The sequence below is a fragment of the Biomphalaria glabrata genome, chromosome 2, assembly GCF_947242115.1.
Source record: "Biomphalaria glabrata chromosome 2, xgBioGlab47.1, whole genome shotgun sequence".
Taxonomy (NCBI): Eukaryota; Metazoa; Mollusca; class Gastropoda; family Planorbidae; genus Biomphalaria; species Biomphalaria glabrata.
This window is the reverse complement of record NC_074712.1, coordinates 30335337-30354596: the sequence shown is the minus strand read 5'-3', so window position 1 is coordinate 30354596 and position 19260 is coordinate 30335337. Positions and strand designations below refer to the sequence as shown.

Sequence of the window (19260 nt, the reverse complement as noted above, 5' to 3'; positions counted from 1 at the left end):
TTGAAAACTTGCTAAGACCATCTTTGAACTCATTCAGTGCTCCTTACCTCCAACTATGTCTTGAGATAGAAACAGAATATAATTGTGTGTAGGTAGATACTGTAACTAAATGTCAACTGGGTGGGTCTCCAACATCATGCATTGACTTAGTTCTTCCTATCTCTGTTCCCATCCACTGGCCCACTAAAAGGAGACCTAACTAGGTGTCTGCCTTTGGTTCACGTGAGCTGCACGCGAACATATGTTTGTCATTGTTCTTGGCTCCTATCCTCACGTGAACTCGAAATGACTAGAAACCTCTCTTCAAGTCCGGGGTGGGCCCCCTGATTGCCAGGGGCCATGGTGGTGATGAGGTAACTCGTAAGTCTGATTTTTCGCTGTTTACTTTAGCACTAGTGGAAATATCTTTTATTTGTACTATCTTTTTTTTTTTACTACTTTTGCGTGTGTGTGTTGTGTGCTTGGTGTGTGCGAGAGCGTGTGGCGGGGAAGGGTGTATGTTTGTGCTTTTATTTGAAAGCCGCCTCGTATTTGTTCTTTTGGGGCGCCAGAAACGCCTTTGAAGTGATCTATTGAAAGGTATCCTAGATATCTCAGGAGCGTTGTTTGTATGGGACAGATTGAGACTCATGACTACTGTAAATACATCCTGTATGGGGAAACATGGGAAGATAAGTATCAGTGAAGTTCTTGCACGTGTCCCTAATTGATACTTACGTACTAATAGGCTGCATATCGTTTAGTCTTCGCCAACTCTGGACAACTAGAGTATCGATCCGTTATAACTGAACGTATCGCTATAAAACATTGAACTCGTATTCCAATGTTTATAACATAGACTACACACTCAGTCAAATGACACGTAACTAATGACAAGTAACAAATGCCATTCTGTAGTCTAATGTGACATGTAACCAGAAACTCTCTCGGTATAGCTCCAGGTAGCGTGCCGGCAAAGCAGCCTCCTGGCCTGCCATTCAACGCCGCACTTGGCATTTCCCCGTGGCCGAGACCAAAAGGTCCCAGCGGTAATTGCCAGGAAGCTAAGTAGTCAGTTGATGTTATTGATGATACACTCTCAGAGAGCCTCAGCGCACATCACAGCATTCCTCCTCAAGCTGCTTCGGACTTTTTGTCTCCCCTTCAGGATTTGAGTTTTGTCGATAACAACACGGCTATTTCTGTCCTAAACCTTCTCGGGTCTGTGTTTCTGTCCTAAACCTATTGTTCTTCTCGGGTCTGTGTTTCTGTCCTAAACCTATTGTTCTTCTCGGGTCTGTGTTTCTGTCCTAAACCTATTGTTCTTCTCGGGTCTGTGTTTCTGTCCTAAACCTATTGTTCTTCTCGGGTCTGTGTTTCTGTCCTAAACCTATTGTTCTTCTCGGGTCTGTGTTTCTGTCCTAAACCTTCTCGGGTCTGTGTTTCTGTCCTAAACCTATTGTTCTTCTCGGGTCTGTGTTTCTGTCCTAAACCTATTGTTCTTCTCGGGTCTGTGTTTCTGTCCTAAACCTATTGTTCTTCTCGGGTCTGTGTTTCTGTCCTAAACCTTCTCGGGTCTGTGTTTCTGTCCTAAACCTATTGTTCTTCTCGGGTCTGTGTTTCTGTCCTAAACCTATTGTTCTTCTCGGGTCTGTGTTTCTGTCCTAAACCTATTGTTCTTCTCGGGTCTGTGTTTCTGTCCTAAACCTATTGTTCTTCTCGGGTCTGTGTTTCTGTCCTAAACCTATTGTTCTTCTCGGGTCTGTGTTTCTGTCCTAAACCTATTGTTCTTCTCGGGTCTGTGTTTCTGTCCTAAACCTATTGTTCTTCTCGGGTCTGTGTTTCTGTCCTAAACCTATTGTTCTTCTCGGGTCTGTGTTTCTGTCCTAAACCTATTGTTCTTCTCGGGTCTGTGTTTCTGTCCTAAACCTATTGTTCTTCTCGGGTCTGTGTTTCTGTCCTAAACCTTCTCGGGTCTGTGTTTCTGTCCTAAACCTATTGTTCTTCTCGGGTCTGTGTTTCTGTCCTAAACCTATTGTTCTTCTCGGGTCTGTGTTTCTGTCCTAAACCTATTGTTCTTCTCGGGTCTGTGTTTCTGTCCTAAACCTATTGTTCTTCTCGGGTCTGTGTTTCTGTCCTAAACCTATTGTTCTTCTCGGGTCTGTGTTTCTGTCCTAAACCTATTGTTCTTCTCGGGTCTGTGTTTCTGTCCTAAACCTATTGTTCTTCTCGGGTCTGTGTTTCTGTCCTAAACCTATTGTTCTTCTCGGGTCTGTGTTTCTGTCCTAAACCTATTGTTCTTCTCGGGTCTGTGTTTCTGTCCTAAACCTTCTCGGGTCTGTGTTTCTGTCCTAAACCTTCTCGGGTCTGTGTTTCTGTCCTAAACCTTCTCGGGTCTGTGTTTCTGTCCTAAACCTTCTCGGGTCTGTGTTTCTGTCCTAAACCTTCTCGGGTCTGTGTTTCTGTCCTAAACCTATTGTTCTTCTCGGGTCTGTGTTTCTGTCCTAAACCTATTGTTCTTCTCGGGTCTGTGTTTCTGTCCTAAACCTATTGTTCTTCTCGGGTCTGTGTTTCTGTCCTAAACCTATTGTTCTTCTCGGGTCTGTGTTTCTGTCCTAAACCTATTGTTCTTCTCGGGTCTGTGTTTCTGTCCTAAACCTATTGTTCTTCTCGGGTCTGTGTTTCTGTCCTAAACCTATTGTTCTTCTCGGGTCTGTGTTTCTGTCCTAAACCTTCTCGGGTCTGTGTTTCTGTCCTAAACCTATTGTTCTTCTCGGGTCTGTGTTTCTGTCCTAAACCTATTGTTCTTCTCGGGTCTGTGTTTCTGTCCTAAACCTATTGTTCTTCTCGGGTCTGTGTTTCTGTCCTAAACCTTCTCGGGTCTGTGTTTCTGTCCTAAACCTATTGTTCTTCTCGGGTCTGTGTTTCTGTCCTAAACCTATTGTTCTTCTCGGGTCTGTGTTTCTGTCCTAAACCTATTGTTCTTCTCGGGTCTGTGTTTCTGTCCTAAACCTATTGTTCTTCTCGGGTCTGTGTTTCTGTCCTAAACCTATTGTTCTTCTCGGGTCTGTGTTTCTGTCCTAAACCTATTGTTCTTCTCGGGTCTGTGTTTCTGTCCTAAACCTATTGTTCTTCTCGGGTCTGTGTTTCTGTCCTAAACCTATTGTTCTTCTCGGGTCTGTGTTTCTGTCCTAAACCTATTGTTCTTCTCGGGTCTGTGTTTCTGTCCTAAACCTATTGTTCTTCTCGGGTCTGTGTTTCTGTCCTAAACCTTCTCGGGTCTGTGTTTCTGTCCTAAACCTATTGTTCTTCTCGGGTCTGTGTTTCTGTCCTAAACCTATTGTTCTTCTCGGGTCTGTGTTTCTGTCCTAAACCTATTGTTCTTCTCGGGTCTGTGTTTCTGTCCTAAACCTATTGTTCTTCTCGGGTCTGTGTTTCTGTCCTAAACCTATTGTTCTTCTCGGGTCTGTGTTTCTGTCCTAAACCTATTGTTCTTCTCGGGTCTGTGTTTCTGTCCTAAACCTATTGTTCTTCTCGGGTCTGTGTTTCTGTCCTAAACCTATTGTTCTTCTCGGGTCTGTGTTTCTGTCCTAAACCTATTGTTCTTCTCGGGTCTGTGTTTCTGTCCTAAACCTTCTCGGGTCTGTGTTTCTGTCCTAAACCTTCTCGGGTCTGTGTTTCTGTCCTAAACCTTCTCGGGTCTGTGTTTCTGTCCTAAACCTTCTCGGGTCTGTGTTTCTGTCCTAAACCTTCTCGGGTCTGTGTTTCTGTCCTAAACCTTCTCGGGTCTGTGTTTCTGTCCTAAACCTTCACGGGTCTGTGTTTCTGTCCTAAACCTTCTCGGGTCTGTGTTTCTGTCCTAAACCTTCTCGGGTCTGTGTTTCTGTCCTAAACCTTCTCGGGTCTGTGTTTCTGTCCTAAACCTTCTCGGGTCTGTGTTTCTGTCCTAAACCTTCTCGGGTCTGTGTTTCTGTCCTAAACCTTCTCGGGTCTGTGTTTCTGTCCTAAACCTTCTCGGGTCTGTGTTTCTGTCCTAAACCTTCTCGGGTCTGTGTTTCTGTCCTAAACCTTCTCGGGTCTGTGTTTCTGTCCTAAACCTTCTCGGGTCTGTGTTTCTGTCCTAAACCTTCTCGGGTCTGTGTTTCTGTCCTAAACCTATTGTTCTTCTCGGGTCTGTGTTTCTGTCCTAAACCTTCTCGGGTCTGTGTTTCTGTCCTAAACCTTCTCGGGTCTGTGTTTCTGTCCTAAACCTTCTCGGGTCTGTGTTTCTGTCCTAAACCTATTGTTCTTCTCGGGTCTGTGTTTCTGTCCTAAACCTATTGTTCTTCTCGGGTCTGTGTTTCTGTCCTAAACCTATTGTTCTTCTCGGGTCTGTGTTTCTGTCCTAAACCTATTGTTCTTCTCGGGTCTGTGTTTCTGTCCTAAACCTATTGTTCTTCTCGGGTCTGTGTTTCTGTCCTAAACCTATTGTTCTTCTCGGGTCTGTGTTTCTGTCCTAAACCTATTGTTCTTCTCGGGTCTGTGTTTCTGTCCTAAACCTATTGTTCTTCTCGGGTCTGTATTTCTGTCCTAAACCTATTGTTCTTCTCGGGTCTGTGTTTCTGTCCTAAACCTATTGTTCTTCTCGGGTCTGTGTTTCTGTCCTAAACCTATTGTTCTTCTCGGGTCTGTATTTCTGTCCTAAACCTATTGTTCTTCTCGGGTCTGTGTTTCTGTCCTAAACCTATTGTTCTTCTCGGGTCTGTGTTTCTGTCCTAAACCTATTGTTCTTCTCGGGTCTGTGTTTCTGTCCTAAACCTATTGTTCTTCTCGGGTCTGTGTTTCTGTCCTAAACCTATTGTTCTTCTCGGGTCTGTGTTTCTGTCCTAAACCTATTGTTCTTCTCGGGTCTGTGTTTCTGTCCTAAACCTATTGTTCTTCTCGGGACTGTGTTTCTGTCCTAAACCTATTGTTCTTCTCGGGTCTGTGTTTCTGTCCTAAACCTATTGTTCTTCTCGGGTCTGTGTTTCTGTCCTAAACCTATTGTTCTTCTCGGGTCTGTGTTTCTGTCCTAAACCTATTGTTCTTCTCGGGTCTGTGTTTCTGTCCTAAACCTATTGTTCTTCTCGGGTCTGTGTTTCTGTCCTAAACCTATTGTTCTTCTCGGGTCTGTGTTTCTGTCCTAAACCTATTGTTCTTCTCGGGTCTGTGTTTCTGTCCTAAACCTATTGTTCTTCTCGGGTCTGTGTTTCTGTCCTAAACCTATTGTTCTTCTCGGGTCTGTGTTTCTGTCCTAAACCTATTGTTCTTCTCGGGTCTGTGTTTCTGTCCTAAACCTATTGTTCTTCTCGGGTCTGTGTTTCTGTCCTAAACCTATTGTTCTTCTCGGGTCTGTGTTTCTGTCCTAAACCTATTGTTCTTCTCGGGTCTGTGTTTCTGTCCTAAACCTATTGTTCTTCTCGGGTCTGTGTTTCTGTCCTAAACCTATTGTTCTTCTCGGGTCTGTGTTTCTGTCCTAAACCTATTGTTCTTCTCGGGTCTGTGTTTCTGTCCTAAACCTATTGTTCTTCTCGGGTCTGTGTTTCTGTCCTAAACCTATTGTTCTTCTCGGGTCTGTGTTTCTGTCCTAAACCTATTGTTCTTCTCGGGTCTGTGTTTCTGTCCTAAACCTATTGTTCTTCTCGGGTCTGTGTTTCTGTCCTAAACCTATTGTTCTTCTCGGGTCTGTGTTTCTGTCCTAAACCTATTGTTCTTCTCGGGTCTGTGTTTCTGTCCTAAACCTTCTCGGGTCTGTGTTTCTGTCCTAAACCTATTGTTCTTCTCGGGTCTGTGTTTCTGTCCTAAACCTATTGTTCTTCTCGGGTCTGTGTTTCTGTCCTAAACCTATTGTTCTTCTCGGGTCTGTGTTTCTGTCCTAAACCTATTGTTCTTCTCGGGTCTGTGTTTCTGTCCTAAACCTATTGTTCTTCTCGGGTCTGTGTTTCTGTCCTAAACCTATTGTTCTTCTCGGGTCTGTGTTTCTGTCCTAAACCTATTGTTCTTCTCGGGTCTGTGTTTCTGTCCTAAACCTATTGTTCTTCTCGGGTCTGTGTTTCTGTCCTAAACCTATTGTTCTTCTCGGGTCTGTGTTTCTGTCCTAAACCTATTGTTCTTCTCGGGTCTGTGTTTCTGTCCTAAACCTATTGTTCTTCTCGGGTCTGTGTTTCTGTCCTAAACCTATTGTTCTACTCGGGTCTGTGTTTCTGTCCTAAACCTTTTGTTCTTCTCGGGTCTGTGTTTCTGTCCTAAACCTATTGTTCTACTCGGGTCTGTGTTTCTGTCCTAAACCTATTGTTCTTCTCGGGTCTGTGTTTCTGTCCTAAACCTATTGTTCTTCTCGGGTCTGTGTTTCTGTCCTAAACCTATTGTTCTTCTCGGGTCTGTGTTTCTGTCCTAAACCTATTGTTCTTCTCGGGTCTGTGTTTCTGTCCTAAACCTATTGTTCTTCTCGGGTCTGTGTTTCTGTCCATGTCGATTAGATAACAAATACACTAGTCATGTTAATACAGGAGCAGAGTAGCGCGGAGACATAACAGACGGTCAATAAGAAGAAAGCTCTTTGAATTACCGGATTTTCTGCGAAATGTCAAACTGAAAAAGCGAAATCCTTGAAGTAAAAGGAATGTACATTTTAAAATGTGTTCATTATTTCGATAGTGATGTCTCAACATTTAAACTTTGGCTTTATTCCAAGTATACAAATGTTATGACTATACATAAGTATCTAAATTTTTTATATATATATATATACACACACATATATCATACATCTATATAAGTATGTGTGTGTGTGTGTGTGCGCGTGCGTGCTTGCGTGTGTGTGTGTATATGATCGAAAAAATACTTACTACCATGGCTGACCATTGTTGACTAGTGATTGGTGAGTTGTAGTTTATTGTGAGTTTCATTTAAGATGTAAAGGGAAAGCCGCTATTAATTTTATGTAGTTTGTCCGTACGTGCGTCTGTCACGCTTAGATCTAAAAAACTAGAAAAGGTATGAAAATCCGATTTCATGATATTTTTCAGTTTTGCATAGTTATGGTGCATCGGCTTTTTTTTTTCTTTTAAGAACCAATCGTTTAGTTTTTTTAAATTAGAAAATGTATTCTGTTGTTTTTGGTTCCCTGACATCTCATCATACGAGACATTTCATCACCATAACATCTCATCATACGAGACATTTCATCACCATAACATCTCATCATACGAGACATTTCATCACCATAACATCTCATCATACGAGACATTTCATCACCATAACATCTCATCATACGAGACATTTCATCACCATAACATCTCATCATACGAGACATTTCATCACCATAACATCTCATCATACGAGACATTTCATCACCATAACATCTCATCATACGAGACATTTCATCACCATAACATCTCATCATTGCATAAAGTGCATTTTGCAAACATAAGTACATGTAGGTGTAATTAAGTCATTAACATACTGAGCAAGTTAACCCTAACCCTAACCTTAACCCTAAATGATGAATTTCTATAATGATGAAATGTCTCGTAAGATGAGGTGTCTGGTCACCTGTCTTTGTATAGATAAAAAATACACCATTTTCAAAACTATTTACTATGAACAGGGGCGATTATATTTAAAAAGGGAGGCAATTATTTTGCATATTCTTATAACATGAACATATATATATATATATATGTATATAATTGACCGAGTATCTATCCGCCTGTCTCTTTGTATATCCATTATAAGATACTAAGATACAGAATCGACAAAATTAACTAGTTTTATGCATAATTGATAGACCAATTGTATGACCACTATGACGTATGAAATGGCAGTGGGCCCCGCAATTTCGTAGGACCTGCGCTAATTCTAGGTGTAAATTATTAAATTAAACCATTTTATAACTTATAACAGATTTTCCGCGGCCGCCTGATTTACTAGGAGCTCCTGAAAATCTCATGAAATTGCAAAATATACGAAAAAGTCCTGGAAATCTTCGGAAATTATTAAAATCTTTTTAAAACTCATACAAATCTCCTGAAATATATAGACAAAATTGTCATTTTGGGGTGTCATTCAATATCGAAAACGCCAATCCTACCCGCGATACAAAAAAACGGCATTATGCAATACCCGTAATTGTGGAATCTGGCGAAAGAAGCTTCTCGCGCCTCAAACTAATGAAGAATTTCTTGAGGTCAACAATTCTCGAAGATAGATTGAAACATTTGGTAATTCTTGCTACTGAGCGTGATCTATGTAGGAAATAGAATTTGTATGATATACTGTATGACTTCGCTACACGCAAGACTCTAAAGTAATTCTGTACGTAGTAAAGAATGAATAAAATGCAAAGACGAATTTATTTTCTTATACATACTCTTTCACTTCTTATCCGTATCCCTACCCAAACTTGGCCCCGCGAAATCCGTTTCGCATAGGGCCCACCAACGGTTGAGTCCGGCCCTGCTATTTAGTGACGGGTGAATACAGAGTAGATTTCTTGTTCTCCCATCCCCCTCTTTTTTTTCGCCGCTAAAGTTACGTGGGATAGAAATAAATAAAAGAGTGATTTTTCCATGACTTCTTGATCACAATGATTAAGTCCAGCCCTGCTATTTAGTGACGGGTGAATACTACTTGTTCTCCTCCCCCTTCCTCTTTTTTCGTGGGATAACTCTAGTCCGACTTGCAGAAATAAAAGAGTGTCCAAACAGTTGAACCATGAAGAGAATTATTTATATAGATAGTGCAATAAATAGCCAACGCACCTTGCAACTATTACAATTTAGCAACTCAACCACTATTGGTTCATTGAGCAGACATACAATAGCAAGACAAAACGAGCTTGTGTATGTGTGTGTGTACATCTGTATCTAGACTCGCTCTCCATTTCGCTTCTCGCCTAAGCCTTGTATATCGTAGTATTGAGATTGTCTAACACTTTGAGCTCAGAGATAAATCTAAGTCTTGTGCGAGTTACATTTCTTTGAGCATCACGAAATGCTGGTGACGTCAGTCTGAACGCATTTTTTTGTTTCCTGGACAAACGTATCCTCATTCTCGTTACATTCACATTTGTGAATATTTTCTTTTAAACAATCAAATACACAAACATACACACTCGGGCGCAAGCACATACACGCAACCCTCCTCTACACACACAAAGCGGGAAGAAGAAGAAAGCAGTTTCTCGAACGGCTAGTTGAATCAAAGATTGGAATCTATTCTCCGACTTGTTGACCAGAAGTGGTTGATTGGCACAATTGTCCACTCGGAGACTGAAGTGATATTTGCCGGGAGGATCCGCCATTGCCCGACGGAAACTTTTTAGTTCGTGTTGTTTTTGTTGAATACCGTAATAGTCCATAAGAGGCTGAGCTCTTCCCCCGGCTAATTGTGACCATTACAACTGTGAGTTCTGAATAGACGCATTGGGGGTTGTTTATTCCATACACTACGGCCCTCGGTGACAGAATGTGTAGATGTATGACGTCACCTACAGAGTAACACGCGTGCTATTGAAACTTAGGCTCTAAGGTTAGGGTCAAAAGTATGCAGACAATTGTTTTTAGATTTTTTATGTGGCACATTTATAGAGCACCAAACGAGACAAATTGATAAGACACTAGACAAGATTGACAAGACATTTGACAAGATAGATGAGACACTTGATGAGACAAATAGACAAAAGACTAGAAAAATGAATAAAATAGATTATGCAAATTAGACTATACAAATAGACAATATAGAATAGGCAAATAGACAAGATAAGAAAAATAGAACAGCAAGAATAAACAAAGATACAAGATAAACTAGACATATGGACACAATAACATACTAGTGGACAAGATAGACTAGACATATGGACACAATAAGACACATAAGATAGACTAGACAAACATGTTAATATAAGTATATTGTTTGTGTGTTTATTTAAGTCCATTGTTTGTATTCAGATCCTATTCACCTTGTGTTCTAACACTCTAGACTTCAGCAGTTGTATAGTTTAACTTAAATCTTAAAAGGCGTAAAGAGATAAATGTGAGGTCCTACTAAATATTTATGAAGGCGATACAAACAGGGGCGTAAAGAGATAAATGTGAGGTCCTACTAAATATTTATGAAGGCGATACAAACAGGGGCGTAAAGAGATAAATGTGAGGTCCTACTAAATATTTATGAAGGCGATACAAACAGGGGCGTAAAGAGATAAATGTGAGGTCCTACTAAATATTTATGAAGGCGATACAAACAGGGGCGTAAAGAGATAAATGTGAGGTCCTACTAAATATTTATGAAGGCGATACAAACAGGGGCGTAAAAAAACAATTTGGGGAGGGGGACTTGGCTATGTAAAGTGCGATTAAGTTTTAGATGAGATAAATGATGGACCCTACCATAACATCTAAACAGTGTACTTCTACGTTTTATAGTACTTTTTACTATATTAGAAGTTGTAAACTCCAAAGCACTTTGAAACTCCACTTTTAGAGGCTACACATACACCAGGCCTTCCATCTACTATCACCACCATTCCATTATTAATATTGTCATGCTGGCCACTGGATCATCCTGTACTCTCTCCCACAGCCCAGATCAGTGAAATTAATACACGACCGCCCTAATACATTAGTAGTGGCTTCCCACCATCTCTCTCTCTCTCTCTCTCTCTCCCCATACACACGCAGTCTCGCACACACGCACGCAAGACCTCGCGATCCATTGATCAAGAATTAATTAATCGATCAGTCAGAATAACATACCACTGGGGACGTCGGCGCGGAGACAAAAATTTGTTTTTAAGAAATAATATTTTCGAATAGAGTCCCAGCTTTGACGGAGTGACCAGAATAGTCAATAGTCAGTGGTCCTGAGTCCCACGATAGTCTCACTCACTCTCTGTCACACACACACACACGCAGTAGCACTATCTACACTTGTTGCTATGCAACAGAAATGTCACCTTAGATTTTACATCATTTTTTCGGAGTGCAATTCACTTAGAGAAGATTAAAATGATTCGAGAATGGCTTCTTCACTTTTAGGGACTACTTTGTCTTGATCTAGTTAAAAGAGGCTTATAAAGTTTTAAGAGTAAAAGTCGAATTGCGAAATATCGAGGAAGCTATGGATTAGAGTCTGCTTTACACAGTGCATCGCTTTTGATTTGACAGCACATCGGAACAATGCTGAATTCTTCAAAGCATCCACCAAAGTTAGGTCTAGTGATTGTCACATTGTTTATAATTAGACATCTCATCAGACCATGTGATTATAATGACGCATTAATCATTAACTTTGTTGACTTTTCCATCTTGCACACATAATAATCCCAATTCTAACCTAATCTAAATCTATTTAGTCTATCCCCAACCCTTAGAAAGCTGAATGTCATTATTATCAACTAGATGTTTTAGATGCTCCTTAAGAATTGAAATTATCCCAAACCTGCCTCAGGACGGCTGGACATGGCAGGCAGGGTTTGAACCCAGAGCGCATATTGCTTTTTTATATGCGCTTTTTAAAACCTTGTCAAACGAAAGCGATTTGTCTCTGTGAGAGGCCAGCAGTAAACCAAGTCGGAAAGCTCTGTGAAAGCAACATTAGCTGTGACCTAGTTATAGAGCTAGATGAGAACTGTGATTGTCTCGGTAGAGCCTGTTCATCAAGTTTCAGCTGAGAACTAGCAGAGGTCAAGTCACTGATATGTAGATCTAGATATGACGATTGACTTACAGAGATTTGTAGTGCTACTTCCTGGTATAGGGCTCAGGTCATTCGGTGCGACCCTGGCTTTCATCTCTCGGCTAGTGTTGCGCCGGGTCATGCCAATGACCTCTTCTTCCACCTGGGCGTATTTGTACGTCTCACACTTCTCACTCATACCAAACATGCACGTTGGTCAGTGTAGCCCCTCCCGCTGTTGTCACAGGTGGTCAGTGTTGATAGATTGAGTGTTGATGGTTGAACTTAGTCCCAGGATGGCCGCTGTGATGGGCTCTCACCGGAACTTGTATCAAAGACATGTCTGTTTATGGATTCTACTTTCAGACCCACCCACAACCAACGTTGGAGTTTTTTTAAAGTTCGTTTTAAAAGACGAAGCTTTTGACTTTGATTTCTGCGTGTTACATTCGGGAATATTTAATTCCCTTGTATTGTGTTTTGTCTCTTTTCAAAACCTCATTCTGACCTGCTTTGGTCAACTGACTCAACTGTTGGTAGGGATTGTTTTATTATATTAAAAATCTATTATCAGCTCACTCTGTCTGGTTGGAATCGTGTCCACTTTGCAGCAGGTGTTAACCTGACATACCATCACTTCCCTGACATACCATCACTTCACTGACATACCATCACTTCCCTGACATACCATCACTTCACTGACATACCATCACTTCCCCATCTCATTGTCTAATATACACCTCAGTAAAAAGGAGGATGGAGGGAGAAAGTTCAAGGCGGCGCTGGTCAAAGTAGACACCCCGTTGAGCTTCAGTACATTAGCACTTGTTTCAATAGAACTGTCCTGTCCATTAGCACTTGTTTCAATAGAACTGTCCTGTCCATTAGCACTTGTTTCAATAGAACTGTCCTGTCCATTAGCACTTGTTTCAATAGAACTGTCCTGTCCATTAGCACTTGTTTCAATAGAACTGTCCTGTCCATTAGCACTTGTTTCAATAGAACTGTCCTGTCCATTAGCAGGTCTAAACATGCGCTCTTAGAATGTCAGGCTGGAGTCCTGAAACCAGTGTGCCGGTGTTTTCTTCACCAAGACGTCTTGGATACAGGTTACTGTGTGCAACTCTCATGATAGATACTTGATCAGATTCTGACGGCGTGTGCGCTAGTTCTTCCTTCAGGCTTGTTGTATTGACAGATAAAGATCAAGTGATAACATGACACAAGTATTTATAAAAATAGATCTTGTAAACTAATTTCGCAATGACTGACACAATGTGTGACGCAACTGTTTCCCCACTTCAATGTTGTGTAAGTTTAAGAACAGAAAACTCTAGAGCCAGGCCATTACATCAATAACTTGACCTTTACTCAGTTGGAACACAGCGTATAATGATAGAGACCAGTACAATAGCTTCTCCAAGTCATACTTATTCAATGTCATAAAAAGAATTTGTTGATATAATAGATTTCCGAATTGGCTAGTCATTAAACTGCCAAACTCCTTAATAATATTTTACACGTGTTATATAACCACAGAGCGACCCGATGCTTCTGGAAGCTTCGCGAAAAGATTAGTATATTTTGGACTTCTATATTTTGTTTTTGGAAATCCCATTTTGTACTTGCTTTGTAAATCGATGGTCGTAACACTTTTGTGCGGGTATTACTTGCTATTGGACTGAACATGTTTAAATCTTCATTATACCCAAAGGCAAGCCTCATTATTCTATCTAGCTAGATATTTGTTTTATAGACATTGCTACAAAGTTAGTACCTGGCCACCCTAGATGTCGCTAGACTTTGTCTGCTTCAATCAAAACTAAAATGCGTGTAACTTATACAACCAGTGGACTTCTGTTTCAGTGGTGTCAGCAATCAAAAGTCAGTGCCAACATTGACCGAGTTCGCCTTCGTGAGTCAGAATTAAAAAGTAGATCTATTCCCTCCCCTGTACGCGTTCTCCGCTGTATGAGTTTATATTAGCACTAGCCTATAGAAGACATTGCGATCTGTTCAATCTGAGCTACGTTCTGTGCCAGCCAAGGGACCTAACTTCTGGTCAAGTTTGTTTCTTTATCCTTCCTCTACACTTACATCGACATATACATGGAAACATTCACCTTCACTAGTTGATGGAGCGAGCGGCTAGCTCCAGTAGTCTGTTGACTCGTTGGGGCATCACACAAGATCTGTTGACCGTCTTTCTCCATTCTTCTCTGCCTTCTGCCTTGGATAGAATTTCTTTCATGTTGTCTTCTCGTCGCTTTCTCTGTCTGCCTCTTCTTCTTTTTCCTGATACTGTTCTTTAACGGAAGGTCTTTGCGAGCCCTTAGGACCTTGTGATATGGCCATTGATTTTTCTTAAAGTCCTCGGAGGGCAGCATGATAGATCAGAACCGTACGATACTTTCAGTAACATGACAGCCAGTAAGATGAGATCAAAACTGGTGCGAGCCTTCTATTGTCAGTCAGTCATCTCCTGCTACCATTTGACTTGATTGAACGGAAGGATGACACAAACTTGAATTGTTCTAGTTGTCTCCCTTGGGATATTGAGCTAGAATAGAGTGGGGGGAGGGAGGATGTGGGCAGAACATTACCTGAGCTCTTTGCTTACCTGTTGGCGGCATTGTGTTCGCAACTAATTACTTGGACCGAGCGCTCACTTAGTGCAGGAGGAAGATTTCCTCACTGAGTGAGGGGACAATGCAGGGAGAGGGGCCAGTCTTGAAGCTCTCAGATGGTGAGGTTACATGTCATCTGGGTGTGAGCTTTGCTTTTCAAATGAACTCACTAGTTGATGGAGCAGCTAGCGCCATTACACTCTCATTGGGAGCTTAAGAGTAATTACACTAATTGTTTTAGGTTCGACAACTCTTGTTTTCCCCTTTTTGTTGAGTTGTCTGACATGTCAATAGACGAGATTGACTAGATAACTATGTTAAGTGTAGTATAGCCACTTTGTGGGGGTGAGGAATTTATCCTTTCCCACCCCACCGCCCCTTTTTTTGTTCTCTCCTCCCATCCATTGAATACACCGCTTTGACCTTCCAGGTACGTAACTCATATGGTAACTATACACCAGAGTTTGCCTTAGGTCTCTGTAGAGCGAATGAGAAGTCCTGCTCATATAGAGCTGACCTTTACTAACGCTTCGGGAGGAACTCCCGCTTCTTTCTCACACACGTCAGATTGAGGCTAATGTCCACTTTATGATATTGGAGAGGATTTTACCTACATCTCGCGAGCGTATGAACATTTAGGAATCCTGCGTGTAGGGTTGGTCAGAGTGGGGTCAAGTGAGACATTAAGTCTATCTACCAGACTAAAGTCATCTGTGCTGGTCTATCTATCAGACTGAACTTATCTGTGCTGGTCTATCTATCAGACTGAACTTATCTGTGCTGGTCTATCTATCAGACTGAACTTATCTGTGCTGGTCTATCTATCAGACTGAACTTATCTGTGCTGGTCTATCTATCAGACTGAACTTATCTGTGCTGGTCTATCTATCAGACTGAACTTATCTGTGCTGGTCTATCTACCAAACTGAAGTTATCTGTGCTGGTCTATCTGACTGAAGTCATCTGTGCTGGTCTATCTGACTGAACTCATCTGTGCTGGTCTATCTGACTGAACTCATCTGTGCTGGTCTATCAGACTGAACTCATTAATGTGCAGGTCTATCTGACTGAACTCATTAATGTGCAGGTCTATCTGACTGAACTCATCTGTGCTGGTCTATCAGACTGAACTCATTAATGTGCAGGTCTATCAGACTGAACTCATTAATGTGCAGGTCTATCTGACTGAACTCATCTGTGCTGTCTCTTTACTATCACAACCAAAACTGTTCCAACAGTTATAAAACAAAATCCTGATTCTGAAAAAATGGTCAAATACGTTATCACAGAAATCCCAAACCCTCGTACATTTAGAATCAAACTTTGTATTGTTGTTGGTTTTTACACTTGGACAGAAATCCCCTCTAGTAATTTCGTAAGAGAACTATCAAGTCTATTACAAGCGAATGTCTTATGGCCCATTCTTGTTTGCATTACCAGACGAATTCCCAGAATTATTCATTGGGCTTTGTTTCTGAAAAAAACAACAGAAAAAAAATGCATGTCTTTAGATAATGGAAGTGAATTATGTATGACATTTGGTGAATATGTTTTTGCGTGACGTTTCATTGGCTGGCATCAAAAAGCTAACCTCTTTAAAGAAAAGCTTGCGTACCCAAACAGCGTTACGTGGAACAATGAGTGTAGAGACAAAGTGTCGTTTGTTTTGTACTTGTGTTTTGAAATTAATTTATTGTAACATAATAAAAGGTCTGAACGTATGAACAACTAGCCGACCTCATGGTATCTTATTAGAAACGTCTATCCGATCTCATGTTATCTTTCTCTTTATGAACTGCAGGAGTACACTAAATGCCTTACAGATCATCAATTTAGGTAATGAAAACTCCTCATTACTTCTTGTAGGGTTATGAAACTTTAGGACCTAGCACTGAGTTCCTGACTCGGATACAGACGTTAGTAGTTTTATTCTAGACACTTCTGAACATTTCTTACATGCAATGGTTTGAAAGTGCTTACGCCATAATCTGTGCACACACACGAACGCACTAACATAGTTTTACAGCATATGTATGAACGGAAGTCTAAAGTAAGTTTCTATATGTTGTTGGGTTATTTTTAAAACTTCATTTGCTCTATTCTGAGTAGGAATTTATCTTAGCCGTGAATTCTAATTGCCCTTTGAGTTCAAATTGACCTTGAATTTTATATGACCTTGAGCTCTGCGTGACCTTGATCTCTAATTGACTATTGTCTAAATTCAAAAACACCAAGCTACAATGTTAGACTGTCTACACCTACGGGTCACATCATTATGTTAATCCTGTTTGTCTTGTTTCTTAAAGGAACTCTAAAGGTGAATCTTGTTCTGAAATGATAATCCGAGGCAGCTCATGGCCACCATAAAACAGACTCTTCCTGTCACACCAGCGACATCCTAAATTTGCTTCTGCACTACACTCTGATCCGAGTTTAAACCGTCGGGTTTGATCCGCAGTAGCCCAGTCTGTGATTACAAAGTCAATCTGACGTATGACTCATAGAACTCAATGGCTGGAGAAAATCGTTAGTGAAGCGGTTTTTCAGATTGTTTCAAGAGATAGAACGCTCCGTGAATACAATTCCTTAATCGTCACCGTCACATGCTATCAATGCGATCCCATCTGCAAAGATTTATGAGAGAATATTTTAAGCTGAAACTTTCAACCCAGTTTTTAAGTTTGAATTTTACTTTAAGAGTTTCCTACTTTCTGTTTTTAGAGTTTCCTACAGGCTAGTTGGCATTTATTTTGTGTGTGGGTTCTTATTTTTAGGTTCTAAATTGAGAAACTAAATTTGTTATTTTAAATTACATTTTATTTAGGATAAACTTTTATATAAAAATATAAATATACAAAGTCATGTAAGGTTTCTAGATATCATGTTAGTATAAGTTCTAACATTGTTGTAGCCAATGTACGAGTATTGTATGGGCTCTGAACTTTCGTTCGGTGATCTCGATGGTCCCGGGTTCGAGCCCCTCCCGCTGCCACCCCCACCCCAGTCGTTTTGCGTGTGCAAGGATGTAATTATCTTCAACTAAAGGAACATCTAAAAACGTGAGGATAACCATTTTAAATCTGATCCCATTGGCCGTGCCAGTGAGTGGACACATTCCCATCTCATTTCTCCAATAAACCTCATTCACCAATCGTAAACAAACAACATTGAGCCACGTGATTCTCTATATCTGCTATACAAATTATGTAATCCATAAAGGTTGTCACGTGATACGTATTTTTCATTGGTTTATCAGTATTATGATGTGGCTAAATGTGTTTATTTATGATTGGTGAATGAGGTCCATTCCCTTAATAAAAGAACGGATTGTGACTGAAACGCACGACATCAAGTTGTATATTGCAAGCTCGTAATGGAGAGTGTGTTCGTATGGGATGAATTAACAAACTCTAAGATGCTATTTATAGGACAAGCAGACGTATTTAGTTTAGGAAGCGAGGGCTGATGAAAAAGGAGACCCCATGTGTAGACTTAAAAAAAAAGGTGTCAAATGGATGTCAATGATGTCTGTGTCATTCTATAACATCGTGTGAGTGTATGTGTATTTTGAACATCTCTCCACTGATATTTAACTACTGTAGATGTTTGTGAATAAAAATGTGTTTATTTTGTTAAAGAGAAAGATTTCGAACCATATTTCAAATGTGTGTGTCATTTGAAATTATTCCTACTTCAACAAGAGAAGTTTTTACATTAGCCATCATGAGAAACATCCCATCACGTACCCATCAACAAAGTTGCCACATTAAATAGTTAATAGTTTATATCAACTGTTACTTAAGACCACAGAGAAACTAGTGTTTGATAATAATTCAGTATATATATATATATATATATATATATATATATATATATATATATATATAAATATATATATATATATATATATATATATATATATAAATATATATATATATATATATATATATATATATATATATATATATATATATATATATATATATATGCACACACACATATATACATACCAAATATATGCCACTATTGCTAATGCGGTTCCAGAAGCAGCAAGTTGAAAATGTTCTTCGGAAATGATCCAAACCGCTGACACCAAAATATTTATCTGGATTTACCAGTGTGTCACTCCGGCCGTGAGAGGGGACACAGCTGGCTTGAGAAGCCTCGATTAATGTCATTCATCTTCAGCTTGAAGCCGATCAACTCAGAGATTACCAGGAGAGGCGCAGTTTGCGTCTGCCATATCTGGTTTCTGATATACAGTGGCATCTCTTCTCCAGGAGTCCATGAATGTCAGTATTGTTGCCCTAGAAATCAATGCATTAGATGCGGAGATTTCATCGGCGGCACATTTCAAGACATTGATATGTAGCCCACAAGAATATTGCCATTGTTTTGTTTTTTTAAACCTATATAGTAAGGTTTTTTCTAGTCTAAAATCGGCTTAATATGACCGCCAAATGTTTCTGTCATTTGAAAATGTAAGGGGAAACAAGCGAGGCTGTGTTTATCAATATAGAAAGTAGACATTTTAGCTTTGTCTCCCCCTTGTTTTGTTTCAATATAGCAGCACGCCCTGATCCCACCCCACCCAATCTGGCGAGTGCAACATTTCGTTTGAGCACGAGGAGGTAACTGGAACAGTTTTTACCTACAGTTTCTTAGCGCGGAAACATGGCCGCGTCTTGTTGCTACAGACGCTCAGAGCTTGCATCTGGTTGGCTGTGTTTAGCGTGTTAACTTGTAGATAAATTGCGCTGTCTTTATGGCGACATTAAGCGTTCACTGTTAATGTACTATCACTGTTAGTATTAGAGGCTGGCTTGTGAGCCATGCATAAATAGTACCGTAGATAGCTTAAACCCCATAAAACTAACATGATACTAGCTGTAATGTTGGTGGCTAATACGTATCAGTATTTCTTAACGCAATATCCAAGCTATCCGGGTATTTGTGA

At 40.4% G+C, this 19260-nt stretch overlaps 2 protein-coding genes and 1 long non-coding RNA gene across 6 annotated transcripts in view; 2 read left to right on the top strand and 1 right to left on the bottom strand.

Annotated features, from left to right (window-relative positions):
• The window catches only part of LOC106077399 (short-chain dehydrogenase/reductase family 42E member 1-like), a 283344-nt gene that overhangs the window by 51148 nt on the left and 212936 nt on the right, over positions 1-19260 (top strand). The gene's annotated exons all lie outside the window — the stretch shown is intronic.
• LOC106077997 (netrin receptor UNC5C-like) overlaps positions 1-19260 on the bottom strand; it is a 505747-nt gene that overhangs the window by 426313 nt on the left and 60174 nt on the right. The gene's annotated exons all lie outside the window — the stretch shown is intronic.
• On the top strand, positions 12304-18142 carry LOC129924559 (uncharacterized). Its single transcript, XR_008776541.1, has 3 exons — positions 12304-15330; positions 15391-15448; positions 15479-18142. It is a non-coding gene; the product is annotated as an uncharacterized LOC129924559 (long non-coding RNA).